General features: G+C 40.7%; 1 protein-coding gene across 3 annotated transcripts in view; it reads right to left on the bottom strand.

Annotated features, from left to right (window-relative positions):
* Positions 1 to 15,726, bottom strand: part of znf385c (zinc finger protein 385C) — a 144,671-nt gene extending 128,945 nt beyond the window's left edge. For 2 of the 3 annotated variants that reach the window (XM_087839961.1, XM_087839963.1), the window contains exon 1: positions 15,654 to 15,726. The gene's annotated coding sequence lies outside the window, so the exon portion shown is untranslated. Of the gene's footprint in view, positions 1 to 15,548 lie in introns of all 3 variants that reach the window. The other variant, XM_087839962.1, reaches the window with a different exon arrangement.
* Between the last annotated feature and the right edge of the window lie 223 nt (positions 15,727 to 15,949).

Below are 15,949 nucleotides of genomic sequence, written 5' to 3'. Positions count from 1 at the left end.
CAACTGAACATATCTTGATGGATACATTTGTTGGACTTGTCTTTTATTACAGTAGGAGGAGTTCTGACAGCCGTTAGAGGGTCAAAACACTGTTAACATGTGTGGTTGCACTTTAACTCCCTGAGATGCTAATAGATACTTGTTCCCAGTTAAAACAATTATCTCCTCACTCCTTCTTTAATGGGGATTGACATTTAAATGAAGTAGTTAATGTGTGCCAAGGACAGAGTATGCCATGTTAACAATTAAAATGTTGCTTAATGGAGCATGCCAGAGCTATTTTGAGTGCATGTTGTGGGAGAAAGAATAGTGCATACTCTATTAGTCAGAAACCAGAGCGAATCCCTGAAGTGGGCCAAGGTCAGAGCTGCTCCTTCGTTTCTAGGCTAGCTGCTCGTCATCCAGGCACTTCAAAAACCCTGACAAAAATCATTAACATAAACACCAACCTGGGAGAAGGCTTTTAGCATACAAAAAGTAGCCATTGAGAATGTTCTGTCATTTATGTAACACCTCTTTTGGCATGTTGAAAAGCAAGGGCTAGCAGGTTTACATGCAAGCTGAGAAGTGCCCTCAGTGCCCATTGCTGCTCTCTTTTAAAGACAGGCTTCATCTCACTTTTCACTCGCTGTTTTTCCTGATTTAAAGATTTATTTCCACACTGTTAGAAAGACTTGAGCTCACTTTTGCAAAGTGTGATTAACTTGGCTCATGCACAGCGGCTTAGGAGTCTGGAATAGACTTGAGAAACAAGCAAAAGAAAAAGAAAAAACAAAACAGGGATACCAGGGATACTTGTCTCTACTGTAAGTGGACAGCAGGAACAAGACGAAGCAGGAGCGAGGGTTGTTCCAGAGGAAGGTGGAGGAGGAAGTTACAGAAATACAGAGCTCCAGTGTATGTTTTTCCTACCAATCCCGTCCTTCAACTTTAAACCCTCTGAAGGCTCCAGAACCTCTCTGTCCTGAGCCAGTATGGGAACAAGGGTGTTCTCTATGTTCTTGCTGCCTTGTGAGGGGTTAGTTTCCCATACAAGCAGGTTTTTGGAGTAGGTTTTTGGGGTTAAATATGCGAGCTGTGTGTTCATGTGCCACAGTAAAGTTTACCATGAAGGAGGAGTGCCTTGGTACAAGCTGTGAAGTGGGAAGGCTGTCGAGATCCAGCACAGGCAATGACTGAGCACACTGTTGTAAACATTTAACAAGTTCTATCCTGCTTTCAGAGCAAGTGTATGGACTCTTATTAAATGCTTCAAAAATGTCTTGAAAATCATTCAGGTAAAAGTTGATGTCATTTTAGGTATTTTAGCATATTTCGTTTAGTCTGAAAAGGCTTGAAGGTTCAAATTCATAGTCAATTATCCTGGATTCAATTGAGAGATATTTCAGATTCAGACATATTTTAGATCCCTTTTTTGTAAAGCACTATAGGTTTGCACTAGCTTGAGTTGGGGAGGATATAATAATATTGCATAATTAAGCCTGTGCCCTTAACTCAGCGACAATGATATAAATTTTTATTGCTGCTTTTCACCTCAAATACTTTGTATTTCATTTAAAGTGAACCTGTTATACCCTGTTTCATTTTATTCTAGGGCTCCACTGGAGTAGTTTTGTGTAATTAATGGTTCAAATATTATTTACTTATCTTGTACTGGAACTTGTACTTGGCGTGGGGTTTCTGAGCTGTGTGCCTCAGAGATGACCAATAAATCTCATTTCAATGACATCATGCAGAGCCAGGACTAGAAAAAAAGTCTCAAATGCAGACTTTAGAAGAGTCTGAACCTTTACCTTTTCACCTTTAGAGATTTCTGCACACAGGCTTTCTTCATTCCTTGATATACATGACTCCTGTGTAGTAACGCTGGCATCTTGTTGGCACACTATATATACTAATATATTTCTAAAATAAACAAATAAATGACTTCACTGCAATTTTCCCACTTAGAGAAAACCATTGAGTGGACCAAACTGAAGCTTCTGATGAACCAGTTTTGGCACCTGGACAGTCCTGGTGCAGCATCGTCGATTGTCAATTTGCATTTCAGAAGCTACTTAAAATACTGAATAAACTGATTGAGGTGTAACGCGTTTGCCACACCTGTGGTTAATCACCTTTGATTACTTGTCAGGGATCCGTCCTAGAATAGATCTGTGCTCACTCAGTAACAGCCACATAGCCTTTAATAAAGGACTGCAGAAATTTCCATAATGAGACTGACATGGATATTTTTGCCACCTCAGTGTAGGTGGGGGAAAAGGTTTGCTGCCGTCCGGAGATGAAACCTAAGCTGCTGCTACTGTGATGTTGATTTGTGCGAGCCATGTTTGTCTAAGTTGGGGTTTATGTGCATTCACTGTCAACATACTTGTTTAGTTGTGCACAGAAAGGGATCAGATGTCCTCAGGTTCACAGCTTCAGATATACTCATATTTCCTCTCCTAGTTTGCCGTGAAAAACAGCAGAACTCCATTGTTTTCGCTTTCACCTCAGTTTCCTAGCTATTGATTTCCTGCGGACTTGGGGGTTCAATTTGTCTGAAGAAGAACAGTGCACTGTTTTGATTCTTGCCGAGATTCTTCAAAGACAGTCACTGAGGCATCACTGGGTTGCAGATCTTGTAGCACCCTGCTCACTTCACTGAGAGAATGAAGACCCTCAGGAACCTCTGACCTTTTTTCAGTATTGCAAATGACCGTTGGTCAAAAAGAGAATGGTTTTGTTTTGATATCAGAATTTCTAACTTCTACATTGGTGACACAACAAGAAATTGCCATATTGACAGGATAACATTTTTGAATATTTATAACAGTAAACAAACTGCAAAATGGTGATGAGGTAGTGGAGTGAATGAGAAGAGGGGGGACTATGTGAACACAGCAGTTTGTGTGGACACAATCAAAGGAAAGAGTGAGAAAGTACAGCTGGAGTTTGTGTAGTGAAACAACCTGTTTAAAATAAAAGGGGTATATTTGAGCTTTATTTAGATGTTAGCGCCTGTTGACATCAGCTATCTACAATCTTTTGGAGTTATTATATAGTATCTGTACTTTCAGGTATCTTTTTCCTTGCTTTGGCTTGAAAAGGACTGTATGTGGCTCTTCAGAGAGCAAGTGCATGCATTCCTCTGCTCTCTTTATCTTGTGTTGTGCACACTCTGTGACAGCAGTGTCTTTGCAATTGTTAGCCCAACCCTAGTAGACCCTGTTTTGTCAGCAAAAATGCTCCCAGGAGAAGAGCACTGAAAGATTCCCATTCTTCTTTTTACTGAAAGGAAGAAATATATAGTTCAATTATAGGGTCTATCAGGCTAGCGTGAGTTTGGAATGGCTTAAATTGAACTGGTGGGAGACAAAGCCAAGCTGATGAGTAATATAGTACAAGTGGAGCTCCCTGTACCCTCAGCTTTTGCCTCCTCACTGACTTAATATACACACTGAATCATTAGTAGAATGAGTCTTTTAATGTGTACGGCTCAAGTCAGGATATGTCAGAAGTACTAAAGATGCAGGAACTCGCCAAACAGGTAAGAAATGGAGAGAGAGACAGTGAATTAATTCTGTTAACAGAAGTGATTTAGTGGATCAGCGAGTCGATATGTGCGTCAGCTGCGCGAGTTACGAGTTGATGTCTCGGCTGCTGCTGCAGGGCTAAGAGGGATTTTGAACCGGAGGAAGTGGAGTTAATAAGGAATCTCAAAGAGCAGAGAGCTGGTCTTGCTTTCTTCATCCACTCGCGACCCACCAGTTTGACATGGAGGATAAGGGGCCTCCAGCAGAGTGCAAATGCACATCACCCACACACTCCTGCAACGCAGAAATGAAAATCACCTCAGCTGTAAATAAGAAAATGGATAAAGACAGATACCGCTGGAAAAAGTGCACACACCGACGACACAAAGTAAACAGTGTGAAAGCATACTGAGACTGTGGAAAGAATAAACAATCTCAATTTTCTAGAGCGGCTAAGGCTTCATATGGTAAGAGCCTGATAATCTGACTTCTAATCCAAGACCAGGCCCCCACTGATAGGTTTGCTAAGCCCTGGTTCATTCTGAGGATATGGTAGACGTAGATGAAAGAGGGCAGTTGAATGATATGAGCAATTCTGAGTCAGCTGCTACGTCAATAGTGGCATCACAGGCTCATCTTCGGTACCAGAAGTGCTACGAGGCTATCTGTGGTGACCTGAGCCTCACCCATCAATATCCAGCCCCCCCTCATCACAGCATACATGGTTCAATGAGAGACACAGTAAAACAAGAGTGTGTGCCTCAGAGTCAGCCCTCCAGATGGTGGAGGTTACTGTGATCAGCATGGATTACATGTCTTTCCACCCTGATCAATGAGAGATAGAGGCAGGGGTTGGTGGCTTGGTGGGGTGGAGGAAGCTTTGGTACCACCTCCTGCAGGCTGTAATGACTCTGATAGCTGTTGGGGGCAGGAGAAGAGCTGTTTGCTGTGCTGGATATAAAACAGATGATTGTTTTCATAGGAATTACATATGAAAGCAAACTGAAAACACACAATCCACAAAAACACTATCTCATTTAGGCACACTGTTAACAATAAGCGCAAACATTACACAAATAGCTGACAGGCATGAGTAAAATGTACTAACAGCGAACAAAAACAGTGACAATATTCCTCTCATACTGGCTTCAGTGGCTCCTTGTTAAACTCATAATTTATAGTTCTTCTCATCAACATACACAGTGCTGAATAATCAGGCCCCATCCTATCTTAAAGACTTCACGCTACTATTTTATCCCAAAAGATCATTTGTGCAGGTTTACCCACTTGCTACATGTCGAGAATTTTGAAAAGTGCAGTAAGGTGGATCGTTAACCTATCTGGTTCATTTCCTTTAGAGCCAGCTCCCAGTTTGCCCTGGGGGGAAATTATGGACTAAAGATCAGTTTTAAAATGTTCATTTTATTGTAAGGATAACAATACCTTTCATTATATTAGTTATGCTGCTATAGGTCCAGGCTGACAATCTCAAAACTGCAAACCCCTGTGAAACCCTACAACAAAACCTGACATTCAAACAATATTTATTTGTCACATACACAATCATACAGGGTACAACATGTAGTGAAATGCTTGTGTCCAAGCTGCGGACGTAGCCGGGCCATTCCAGGGCTTGTTTTTTTTGGGGGTTTTTTTTGTTTGTTTGTTTTTTTTTTTGGGGGGGGGGGGGGGGGGGGGTAGCATGGGGGTCTAGCCAGGACCCTTACTGGATACCGGGTGGGAATCAAACTTGCAACTCCCGCTCCAAAGGAGTGTAGTCTTACCACTACACTATCCAGCTCCATTCACTGCCCCAGAAATGTAACAGCATCACATTGATGCACCCCACAGTTATTATGATTGGCCTGTTCTGTACATTCAATTCCTCCTGCACACCATAGTCTTTGAATTTATCAGTGGGAAAATGACCATCACCTAAACATAATAATGGATTGGATTTATATAGCGCTTTTCAAGGCACCCAAAGCGCTTTACAATGCCACTATTCATTCACTCTCGCATTCACACACTGGTGGAGGCAGCTACGGTTGTAGCCACAGCTGCCCTGGGGCAGACTGACAGAAGCGAGGCTGCCATATCGCGTCATCGGCCCCTCTGGCCAACACCAGTAGGCGGTAGGGTAAAATGTCTTGCCCAAGGACACAACGACCAGGACAGAGAGAGCAGGGGATCGAACTGGCAACCTTGCGGTTACAGATACGCTTCCCAACCCCCTGAACCACGGTCACCCATCACCATCACCTAAACATGAGGAATACTCATCAAAAATCAATATATATAATCACAAATGCTCAAAAATTCCTAAGGGAAGATTGCTAAAACAACTGGAATGGGATTGAAGGAATATACAATGAAGTGAGGGACAAATATATTTGACCACAACAAAGACTGGAGACCAAGGAGGGAAAGAAGTCTCAACATTTTATTTGTTTCTATTGGCTGGCACCGCATATAAAACATATAAAACAGGACATAACCACAAGGTAATTAACACATAAAGCACCAGCACAAGGATAAGTCCCGGAAACAATATCAGCCAATTACATAGACTGCATTGTAGGCTAAACAACGATTCACCACAGAAGTCTAAATCAAGATAGACACAGGTAAAACCAGTGGGGGCGTGGAAGATAATGACAAGGAGAAAAACCAGACATACATGGAAACAAGAATCAGATGGATCAAGAGCCAGTGTAATTCCCAATGTATAACAGGAAGTTGAAATGAGATAAAGCGATTAGCACACAGACCAAACAGAGGGAGGCAAACTCAGGGAAATTCTGGAAACTACAAAAACAAGAAAGATAATTCAATAATCCAAACAAACCAAACTCAATAAATACTACACCAAAACTCAGGACCGTGATAGTTTTCATTGTCAATAATTTTCCATAAGGAAAGCTCACTGGAAGAAAAATGCTACTGTGATGGAACAACAAATCTTACAGGTACAGTCAGTTCAACCTAAGCTCCCAGCAGATGAATGTAAAGTGGATGATATATAGCAGATCCAAAACACTGTGAGGTGCCAGTCTAACTTGATGGCTGTTAGAGCTGCATATTCATTATTTGTTACCAGAGATAATCCGATTACTTTTTTCAAGTAACGAGTAAAGTAAGGGATTACTATTGCAAAAACGGTAATTAGATTACCGTTACTTTCCCGTAGGAACGCTGCGTTACTGCGTTACTAAAACCGTGATTTTCTTGCGAGAATGTCTCATGACGTAAGCGAGTGTGATGTTCGTGACAACAGCTGTGTGCAGATCAACAATGGATAATATATCGAGTGCGGGAGAGAGTATGAGCGTGCAGCGTTTAAAGCGTGGAAGTACTGACCTTACTTTGAGTTTGATTCCGTAAAAAGTGACAAAAACATTAGTGTCCGCTGTGCGTGGGAAGAAAACTTCTTTTTACAGCGAAAAAACCCCCTAAACTTCCAAGCAAGCACCGAGTAGCTACGACTTAATGAGAAACTCACAGAGAAACTGCGGTATCCTTCCACTGACCGCTGCGGCACACCTGCACCAGGATAAACCTCCGCCTACTCTACTCCTGCTTTACAGGTGAAAATAGAGCAAAAGGACCGCTAGTCTTTGACTTTATTTATTTTCTGCTGTGTTTTACTTGCATCTGAAAGAGTGAGTGTAAACACAAAAAAATAAATAAATTAAATATATATATATATATATATATATATATATATATATATATATATATATATATATATATATATATATTATGTGCTGGAATGTGCAGAAAATAGGTTTAAATGTTAAACTAATTTCTTCCAGTCAGAGAATGGTGCATATAATTAAAATTTTGCTTCATGCATAAAGTTAAAAGATTAAAACTAACAAAACAAGTTTTAAAAAGAGACTTTTCCATTTGATTACATTTTGTATGATGGATTATGTAGAAAAAGTAGAATTGGGCTGAAAGATCTATCGCTTTATCACCTATTCAGGTTGTAAATCATGTTTTTAAGTAACTAAGTAATTAATTACTTTTGAAAATAAGTAATCAGTAAAGTAACGGGATTACTTTTTTGGGGAAGTAATCAGTAATTAATTACTGATTACTTTTTTCAAGTAACTTGACCAACACTGTTTGTTACTATCTGACATTTGGGTGACACACGCAACAGAAAAAAAACATCTTTCACCTGCTGTTCTGAAATTGTCTTTTGGGATGTTGATATTTTCTCCAAAGATATCCACACTGCTCAAACATTTAAGCTACAGACAGCAGGGCTGTTCATTTTTATTCCAAGCTTTATCTTTTGAATTACAGCTAAATCCACCTACTATTTTATATGGTAGAGCAAACAGTGGGCGCATGTTTGGCTATGAAAAGAATAATTCTTATTCACACTCTCAGCAATGGCTTACATCATAATTAACTTCCCTTTTTTTCACTAGAAAAATACTAAATAATATGTCAACCAAGGTTGAAGCAAGGTGAGGGCAAACTGTCCTACAATTCAACTAAAAAGCTTTTATAGAGAGTGGTTACTCTAAAGATTTTGCCTCAGATAAATCCATTGCACCCAAATATTATTACTTAAACTAATGCGTTTCATTTATTAAAAGCAACCAAATAAAAATAGCTTGCAGTGAGGGGGTGGGCTTTATTTTTCACTGCTTCCTTGCCTTGGATTTAACAGTAAATTCCCAAACCTTGCTACAAAAAAAGTGAACATAATTATTGCTCCAATAATCCTGACATTCAAAAGCCCGGAAGGTGATGAGGGACAAAGACTCAACACGCTATCCAGATTGGGAAACTAGTCATCTCAGTTATAAATAATCCCGATGCCGTGAAAGCAAATGAGTAATACTCTTACTTCTGTCAATAATGATGACTGTTTTGCCTTTATGTAATACGCAGGTCCCACAGATCTCCTCTGAAAGGCTGTAGTTGTGTTTAGCAGCTAACAGATGTGAATGTGAGTAAGAGACTGTATGTGACGCAGGATGTTACTGAAAAAAAAGCACACCTACAAAAATAAATGTACAAAAAAAAAGAGAAAAGTCAATAAAATATTTGCATATTCATGAATGCTGCTCATTATGAAGGCTCTGATCAAGCGATTTAGCTGCCACCCTACCTGAGAAGTTCAGTTGGACCTAAACAAGCAACCTTTTTAAGGTTTGTTGTTGTTTGGAGTGGTTGAGGTGGTGTACCTGGCCCCGAACACTGAGCCAGTGTTCAACCCCAGAGCACCGCCATTCAGCAGCAGCTCAGCGGCATAAATGCACCTCTGTGTATGTGCATCTGTTTGTGTAAGTGAGTGTGCCGTTCTAACACTGGAGCCACTGTGAGTGTGAGTCATTACACATCTGTGAATGTGTGCGTGTAGGCATCTAAGGTTGATGGCAGTGAGGCAGACTTCTGCTGCTTTCTGTTAATGAACATAATGATTTTACAACAAATCAACATTAGATCAAATGAAACTCAACACAGATGCTGAAAGTGCTACTGAAGAGGTTCTGCCTTCTGATGTTATTGTAGGTGTTGGAAATTGTGATTCCCCTCCCATCTATTATTCCCATTTGTCTTCCAACTTCACTGTGCCAGATCCATTTCTGTTTGGGCACAGGGCTCAGAAGGGGGATTCAGGTGTCACGAGGGGATAGAAAAGGGGTCTACAGAGGGATGCCAAGAGACAGTAATGGGTTCAGTTGTGTCACATCTACTGCTCACCACTGAGAAGCAGGCAGTCTCTGCTTGGGATAAGCACCTTTGGTCAGGCATGCCAGTCAGGAGAGTTGAGAGAGGAAAGCTCTAACAATGGGAAACGGACAGAAGACAAGTCTCAAGATCTACGCAGCTCTGTGTGCAGCTGTCAGAATCCCTGACCCCTACCAAGTCCACCGCCACCTTTCTGTCACATCTAGTCTCACATAGAGCAACAACCCAGGCCAGCTAAAGGCTCTGGGGTAGACACATACCACTACTCCAACTAGACAGCATGGTATGAAGGTCAGGTTTTCATGCCTTTTAATATAAATATAAACTTTTCATTGCACCCATCAACCAAAGCCATGCACAGCTAGTTACTTGCCCCACTGCTGTGCACCCAATCCCCTCAGTGTGTGGAAGAAATTCATAATTTATGAACCTTATGTGTTAATCCATTCTCCTTGAAGAGCATTTTTTTAACTGAATAAATTCTTCTGACGACACCTTAGCTGTGACTTGTGTGTTCAAATTTCAAGATTGTGTTGAATATGATAGCACATCTACTTTTCCATGACAGAACAGTGATGTCCTCCAGTGCCAGGCTACCCCCAGCTAAGTTGGATTTAGCTGTGTGTTTGTTCTGGCAGACAGAAATGTGACAACACGTGCGTCACAATTTTAGCACGAAACTTTTCAGACAGTCCAACTGAAGGTCACGGTACTGCTCTGATTGGTTTTACAGCACAGGTTGAAATCAAGGGTATTAGTCACACAGAGAGAGGGATAAAGACTGAACCAGAAAGGTCAACAATCTACCCACACATGTGTAGATTCACATGTGTAGGCTCCAACTGTGTCGGCTCCTCAGCTTGAGCACACTGGTCACCTTCGCTCAGCAGGTGACGATACCACGTGACAGTAACAAGGAAGATAATCAGAAAAAAGTCAAAGTAAATAAGCTAGTGGGCAGCTGAACAGCATACGAGTGAAACCAAACATAATTACACTCAGCAATATAAATGCATGTGGATCACAGAAAATCTTTTTCAAATGCACACATTGAAAAGTATAAATATATCCATAAAGTCTTGACATAGTGGTAGCAAGAGTACCATGGCAGTATTCGTATTCATCTGTGTGTATGCTTATCATACTATTTAAAAGCCTTCAAGCTTCAAGCTGGTCTCTTGTCCAAGCAAAAGAGAAGATAACCTCAGGACCATCAAATCAAAAAGAGGGAGATGCTGTGGCCGTTATGAGAATGTCACTGTAAGCCTAAGTGGCTTCACATCTTTAAATACTCACACACAGCCTGTCAGAAAATGTTTAGAATTACCGATATCAGAAAATTCGAGCTGTGTAGCGCTCCCATATAATGCTCTCTCTCTCTCACTTTTACTTTGCTCATATTATACCATTTTTAACACTTTTCTCCTCATTTTTTGTTGTATTCTATTTAAAGTCTCACCAGATGTCTCTGCAGACCTGTGGAGTAAATAATTACATTTCTTCTTTCATGTAAGGTGCCATCTTCCCCACAAAGTAACATCTACAATCTCACAAACAAGGCCCATAGAAGAAAATATATTTTCAAGCCCCCAAGTAGATGAAATGTAGTGCAGACACAGAGGGAACCCTCTCAAATCTACCGCTAATGCTTCCTCCAAAATGACCCCTGCGAGATGAACAAGGGTTTTCAGCCCTGAACCCTACAATGAGTATAAAGGCACTTTAAAGCATTTCGCTGAGACACGTTTCACCGCTGGCTGCCAAAGTGGAGGTAAAAAAACTAGTAACCACAGCTAACAAGACAGGCTGTTTGTTGACGTCTTCTCTTTACCATCAATGGCAACAACAAAACCTAAGCAATGCTTCAGTCACTCACGCACACCCCAATCTCCGCCCTAAACTATATGCCATAGTGTGTAGTAGGTCTATTGTTCAGTGAAGAGAAAAAAAAAGCCACATTATTTTTCATCCAATTTAAAAACTTCTAGCATCCTTTCATAAGCGTTAGAGCAATATTATGTGTTTTACCTGAAATGTCCAAGTGACTCATTCAAAAACATTTTCTTACATTGAACCTGCTCTGCTGTGCATGCACTTCTACCCACCTCCACGCAGGATGATGTAGGTGTAGGTCAACTGCTATTGGGCTAAACGAGAGCTTTAGGTGAGATAATGAAACATTATCAAAACATGAATCAGCGCTGTGCTGAATGTGGCTGCCAGTTATTTTGTCGGCTATAATTCAGATACAGATATCTATTCAATTCAGTTCAATTCAAGTTTATTTATATGGTGTGAAATTAGAACTGTTGGCTGTAGGTTCTTTATACTGCAGGGTCAAGAACCCAACATCAGATCACCTCCTATGAGCAAGCGCTGTTAAATATGATTTGCTAATCATCTATTTGAATATTAACTTTTTCTTGTTATTCTCAAGTTAAATACACTCACTGGCCACTTTGTTAGGTACACCTGTTCAACAACTTACTAATACAAATTTCTAATCAGTCTAATCTAATTAATATAATCACATGGCAGAAACTAAATGCATTCAGCCATGTATGCAATATGACCTACTGAAGTTCAACCCAAGCATCAGAAATGGGAAGAAATGTGATTTAAGTAACTTTGAAAGCGACATTCTTGTTGAAGAACAGGCTGTTCAGAGTGTTTCTGAAACTGTTGATCTATTGGGATTTTCCCACACAACGATATCTAATGTTTACAGAGAAAACAGAATAGTTTGAGCTGATAGTAAGGTAACAGTAACGCAAACCACTCATTACAAGCAAAATATACAGCGGAGCAACTCTGAACAAACAACACAACAAATCCTAAAGTAGATGGGCTGCACCAACAGAGGAGAACACCAGGTTTCATCTTTCTTCTATCAACTAAGAACAGGAAGCTGAGGCTGCAAATTGCACAGGCTCATCAAACAGAGGATTGGAAAAACGTAGCCTAATCTAAAGAGTCTTGATTTCTGCCTCAGCATTTGGATGATAGGGCAGAAACAACTGCTGTAAACAACATGAAAGCATAGATACATCCGTTCTTGCATCAATGGCTCAGGGTACAGTAGTGGTGTAATGGCATGAGGGATATTTTGTTGGGACACTTTGGGCCTGAGCATCATTTAAATGCCACCTTAAAATGCCTAAGTGCAAGCTGCAGACAATGTCCATCCCTTTATGACCGCAGAGTATCCAACCTCTGGTGACTGTGTCCAGCAGGAAAACACACTGTGTCCCAAAACTCGGATTACTTCAGGCCGGTTTCTTGAACACGACAGTGTGTTTCCTGTACTCAAAATGTCTCTCCATTCACCAGATCTCAATCCAACAGAGCATCGATGCAATGTGTGAAATAGAAGATTCACATCACGGATGTGCAGACAACAAATCTTCAGCAACTGCATGATGTTATCATATCAATGTGATTCAAAATCTCTGAGGAATGATTCCAGCACCTTGCTGAATCTATTGAACAAAGAATGAAGGGGTTCTGTGAGCAAAAGGGGGTGAAAAATTAGGTTAGATCAACAATCTTTAAAGAGGTTTGAAGTAGTACTGTCAGGGTTCTGGGTCTGAGCAACCCAGGGTCCCTGAGCAGTTATGGACTGGTTGTATTATATGTATATTTGGTGTTGCTGTCTCTCTTCTTCCTGTTTGCGGATGTGTGTGTTTCCACTTCAGGCCGGGTGGGTGTGGCCCTGCTGGTGGACTGGCCACACCCGAAGCCACACACCTGCTCCTGATCAGGCCTCGTCGGGGGAGCTACTTAAGAGAGTCTTGGAGCTCCCACCGACGCGGGATCATTTCGTGAGACTTCCCGTCAGTTCTCCAGTTGGTCTGTTTGTGAGTGTGAGCTTACCACGTGAACTGAGGGTACTAACTACTGCCTCTATTTTCCCAGGAAGGATTGCTGGACGAGAGGGCAGCAGACACAGAGTGCACTGGCACGAGGGAGCGGACACACGAGCACAAACACTGGGAGAAGACACGGAGTGGAAGTCGGGAGCACACGGGGATGTATTGTTGTGTGTACAGTTTTCACTGTAAATAAACGCACTGCTTGTACATAGAGCACCGCGCCTGGGTCCTCCTTCCCCACACCCCCCACGGTTTGCCACGCCAAACCGTGACAAGTACGAGGCAAACTTTACTTAAAAGTTCCCTTTCTACAGATCATTTATATGCTAAGGGAGCAAGTAAACAATTGCACGTGGCAACATTAAGTAAAATGTAATGTGGTTTGGAATTAAGTTTCATAAACATACTTCAAAACTGAGGGAACAGGAAAACTTGGAAAGTTGTGTAATGATAAAACAAAACACCTGATGGGCTGCAAGGATAATTGGATTAATAAATAAACACCGCAATAAGGCTGAGTCTTCAGAAGTAAACATGGTTTTACAACTTTGTGAGCAAATTGTTCAGCAATTTAAAGAATTTATTTTCTCAATGTAAAAATGGCAAAGGATTTGGGAATTTCATCATCTTCATAACAAGATTAAAACAAATATACAGAGAATCTAGAAAAATGTACACAATGGTTAACATTAAAAACTGATACTAAATGGCTGTGACCTCAGCCAGTGTATTATAGATAATACATAACACTATAGCAGACATCACTGCATGCTCAATGCAATTCATGACTGCACTGCACTCAGAAAAGCCACGGAAATTAACTGTTTTTGAAACATGGGATGTATATGTATAATATAAATATTGTGTTTTACATGTCCATATTTATCCAACTTCATGGTGTGCACATATGAGGTAAAAGAGCGAGACTCCAGAACTTTACTCTGAAGCAAGGGAAAAACTATTTGTTTGAATTGCTATCCTGTTAATTAGAAATCAAACAAAGTGAGTTTTTTCTTTTTTCTTTATAATTCATCTCTTCATCATAAAAATGTAGCTTGACCTAACAGTATAGTTTAGGTAACAGGCAACTACTGGCGATGCCTTTTCCAGATGGAACTTGCACTTTGCACACATGTCCACAAACACTGGCATTACTGTACTGTATTGCTGAAACCCTGTACTGTAATAAATGGCTTGTGGCCTCGTGGCAAATGTATCGTTACACACTATCTCCTGTTGTTGACTAGTCTTGGCACAAGCTGTACAATGTCAGACTTTCTCCTACAAAAGAAAAAGAGGTGGCAAGACAAATTACAACATTCATCATCAGAGTAATTCAGCAGGAGAAGCCTTCTCTCAGAGGTTCTCACCATAAATAACCTCCGTATAGATCCGCTGCACTTTGTGAAGCACTCCAAAATCGGCCTTGTGATATTTCACTTTATTTATTCATTGCAGCAACTACTGGGCAGTAAGAATACAACAAAAGAGGCATTTAGCTGAAAATCCATCAAAAGTGCCAAAGGAGAGTCAGAAACCACTTGCTAAAGAAAGCTGGAGATGATTCCAACAATATGCCAACAAACATACCCTCCTCCCATACATAGTACCCCTGTTTTTGATAGTTCATAAAAGCACTAATAAAAAATTAATCTTTAAAAGTCCAAAATTCCTCCATGAGCAAACATCTGTTATTACTGCTCCCACTAGACCATATGTGACAAAATTGCAGTTAATAGAATAGTAAAAATAGGTCCCATGTGTCACAGGAGATTGCATGCAAAGCCAGTTTTACCTACTTTATAAGCAAAAAATTCTGGAGAGTGTAGTACGATGTAATATGTGCATTTTGCACAGGTTACATAGCAATAAGACAAGCTGAACACGTAAAGCTAAAGCTAAAGGAGTCTCCTCAACACTATCAAGGGCGATAAGTCTTATTTGATTGCAAATGTAATTTAATTAGGTATTTAAGTATTAAGTATTAGAAAGCTTGCAGTGCGTGAAGCCTCTGTATGTAACGTGAAGGCAAAAGTGCACTCGAATAACTTCATGTTTTTACTGACAAAGGGTATCTTGTTAAGTCATATAAAGGGGTGAGGGGTGCATGACCCACAGTTGAATGTATACCAACAAATGAATCTTACATATATATTTTAGATACCTTCTCTTTCGTTAGAGTCATTTTATTAAGCCTATTCGGGAGATTAGTTTGCTAATATTATTTTCAGAGAACAAATCAGTTAAATGCATTTTCCATGCGAAACAAGTGATAAGAAAGAGGATTATCCGGCGGCTGCTTCTGATGCGCAATTACGCATAACCTCAAAAATTCACAGTCTTTCGCCAAACCCTCCTAATCCTCCAGCGACTGAGAAAATAAAACTTTACATGCACTAAAGGAGCCCTTTACTCCACTCTGTCTGAAACCGGCGCATCCACGCACCTGAAAATCCCGCATCATTAAGTCAGTTCAGTCCCGTGAAAACTTTTTGCACTCGGCAGTCTTCTTCACATGTCTACACTCAGAAACGAAGTCGCTTTGCCTTACCGGTCCCGTTTCGTTTCCGAGTTTCCCGGTGCTCGTCGGTGCCCGGCAACGGCAGAAACAGATGGCTTGAGACTGGCAGCCACGGCAAAAAAGCAAACCTGTCCAGTGCAGCGGTTTTGTAAAGTTTAACACAGTGCGACAAGCTTTGGAAGGAAGTGGCTTTTCACAATAATGGCATACCAGTAGCAATAAAGAGTCGTGATAGACGGCCAGGGCCGCGAGTTAGAAATTTGCTTTCAGATGCGGAAAAAAAAACATTTTTATTTAAATTTTTGTTTAAACAGCATTATGAGAAA

The sequence above is a fragment of the Neolamprologus brichardi genome, chromosome 4 (genome assembly GCF_056152115.1).
Source record: "Neolamprologus brichardi isolate AB-2024 chromosome 4, ASM5615211v1, whole genome shotgun sequence".
Lineage (NCBI taxonomy): Eukaryota > Metazoa > Chordata > Actinopteri > Cichliformes > Cichlidae > Neolamprologus > Neolamprologus brichardi.
This window is presented reverse-complemented; position numbering and strand designations above follow the sequence as displayed.